We start from the raw sequence: 3,192 nt of genomic DNA, 5'->3' as shown, positions 1-3,192 counted from the left end.
TAATGGCTTCAACGGTGAACTTTGGGTCATACATCTCAGGAATCTGGTCATCTAATGGCCCCTTACCCGGATCAGAAATAAGAGAACAATCCAGCATTCTCCTTTGATTTGTTTTATACTCATCTCTGTTCTCTCTTAATGTTAGAAAATACTCATAAACTAAAACATGGTAGAAAAAATAGAGGGGAAATTTGCAAAGCACCCACCATATACTACCTTCCCATCTGTAGAATGAGATCCTGCATTTCCCAATGCCATTTGGAAGGAAAGGTTTTAAAGAGAATTTGAACTATGAACAACTTAGTTATTCTCAGCAATACAATCATCCCAGACAATTCAGAAGGACTTATGATGAAAAATGTTATCCTTCCCCAGAGAAAGAAGTGATGGAGTTTGCAAATAATAGCATATATTTTTTTAAAACTTTCTTTATTTTTCTTGTTTTCTTTTCTTTTTGGCCTGCATTTTCTTTCTAAATCTGTTTAATATGTAAATATGTTTTTGCATGACTGCACATATATAATTATACCAAATGGCTTGCCTTCTCAAGGAGGGGGAGAGGGAAAGGAGAGTGGGACAGAATTTGGAACTCAATTTTTTTAAATTTAAAATGTAATTGAATGGTATATAATTGAAAAATTAAATATAAAAATTTTCACTTAAAAATAAAGAGAAGTTGATAAGGTCAATAGTCTGAGGAGGGGGGGGCGGGTTCAGCTGGAAGTAACAAAATGCATGTTCTTTCTAGTTCCAGCTCAGCCATTGACTTATGGTAACATCTCCTTAGACAAGTCACCTCCCAAATGAGTAGTCCAGAGAAAATGAGCTAACAATATGAAAGCAACTTTGTTATTCTGGAAGTAAAAGCAATCACTATACAAATTATTATTAGCTTATTCTTAGTCAGGGGGGCAGTGTGGTCTATGATACACATAAATTCCTTGCAAACTTTAAAGCACCATATGAATGTCAATAGTAGCAGTAGTCTTTACCCTTAGAGTCAGGAAGACCTGTGTTTGTCAAGTTCTGTATCTGATACCTACTACATGTGTGTCTATGGACCAATTGTTTTATTTCTCAGTGTCCCAGGTAACTCCCTGAGACACATGATTTACAAATGAGTTGCAATTTACATCAGTGGAGGGAGTCTCCACAGACTAAGTCCTCCCTGGACTAATGAGATCACAGGTTTAAACCAAAAAAGAAAATGTTTAATTCTTAGTCAAAGACTATGGAACTCATTATTACAAGAGACTCAAGTATGACCCAGGATCACTATCTTTTTCTGGGCTTCTCCAAATTTTGATGTTGTATTCTATAGGTCCTCTTGAAATATCTAATTAATCTTACCTCATTTCAATTAATAATAGCTTCAGTAAAAAGTAATATCAAGAATATTGTTTTACAGTCCTTACATATGGAATTAAAGGGAACCCAGTATAACTATATTGCTTTAGATGAAATAGAATTTCACTTAAAAACATTCTAAATTCTAGGGGCAGCTAGGTGGCGCAGTGAGTAGAGCACCAGCCCTGGAGGACCTGAGTTCAAATGCGACTTCAGACACTTAACACTTACTAGACATGTGACCTTGGGTAAGTCACTTAACCCCAATTGCCCTGCCTTCCCCCCTCCAAAAAGCAAAAAAGAAAAAAGAAAAGAAAAAGAAATTCTATAGCAAAGAGTCAGAGTACATGTCCCATAGGAAGAGAGCAGAGCACATGCCCAGCTCAAAGGGAAGTGCCCTAGGGCAACAGATCAAGAGAGCCCCCATTATCCCTTTTACATCAGGATTAGACTTCATCAGAGAACTGAACTCCAAAGCCAAGCTCCTCTACTCAAGAGCTTCAAAGATTAAATGATCATAAGAGCATAGATTTAGAATCAAATGGGACTTTTGAGATCAACTTAGTTTACAGATGAAGAAACTGGTGCCAAGTGAGATAAGTGAGTTGCCCCAGCTCACACTGGTAGTAGTCACACAGATTTCTAACCCACTTGGGCCTTCTGACTCCAAATAGCTTGATGCATTTCAAAGTAGAGCCACGAAGATGATTGATATTGTAACATAGAACCCATGAAGTAAGGTTAGCAGTAATGTTCTGCTAAATGTTTCAAAACCAGCTCTCTGAAAAAGAAATGAACATCCAACACACTATTCTGCATTATTAAAATTTCCCCCATCATTTTAAGTCTAGAGAAGCAGCAAAACATCCAAACCCTGATTTGTATAATTTGTGATTCTGGAAGTGTAAATCTTCACACAGAACATTTAACAATAGTCAGGCTGGTTCCAGCACACAACTGGAAGGTGGAAAGAAAAAAAGGAGACTGAGTAGATAGCAGTGTGCCTGGCTCTCTAACCTATGGGTTAGAGGTCTAAGCTAGTGACAATCAGTGAAGAGATCCTTTCACAGGATTACAAATCTTGGGATTGACAAATTATCTTCTGGCTCCATGTGAACATTCACAGAAGGGAGAGAAAACTTCAGTGTACCATAGAGGGTCTAGATGCCTTGATACCATCTACAGAGTCTTCTCTCTCAAGGCACTGTATTTGTAAATAGGAAATATCAGAGCTTCAGAGTTACTAGAGTGATGCAGTCCCAAAGAGTGTCCAAATTCATGCATGGCAACAGCAAACAGATTAAAGTCTGAAAGAAAATACAGTTGGTAGAAAATAATTCATGCTACATGAAACTCAAAATAAGCCTTCCTTTGAAAAAAAATTATTTTCTTCTTAACTCTCTTCTCCAAGGTTTATTCATTATTAAGCATTGAGTCAGAGCTTTATTAAAGAACTACATCAAATTTGGGGGCTCCTCTCCTCTCTTCCCATAATTGAAAAGAGGAAATGGTGGTAAAGCTTACATACCCAAGCTATGATCAGAGACCTATTCTGATCCTGGTAAAAGTAAATCAGGTCACAATGTAATGATTAATTCTGTTGCTTGAAAACAAAGTTGTCACACAGTCTTGAATAGAAGAAAATTTATGGTCACCTTATCTTTGGGGAAAACAATAGACTTCCCTGGGGAAAATTGCTAAGGAATGCATGTGCAGTTCTAGTTAAATCTTGTTAATTTGAAACCCATAAATTTAGAACTAAACTGAATTAAAGTTGATCTGTGTTCCATGAAAAAAATGCAATAATGTAAACAGTATGAAACATTCAATCTGAGAGATCAAATA

This window comes from Petaurus breviceps, unplaced genomic scaffold (genome assembly GCF_028583685.1).
Source record: "Petaurus breviceps papuanus isolate PSGF00001 unplaced genomic scaffold, PetGlider_PUasm1.0 91133, whole genome shotgun sequence".
NCBI lineage: Eukaryota > Metazoa > Chordata > Mammalia > Diprotodontia > Petauridae > Petaurus > Petaurus breviceps.
Note: the sequence above shows the minus strand (reverse complement) of the source record.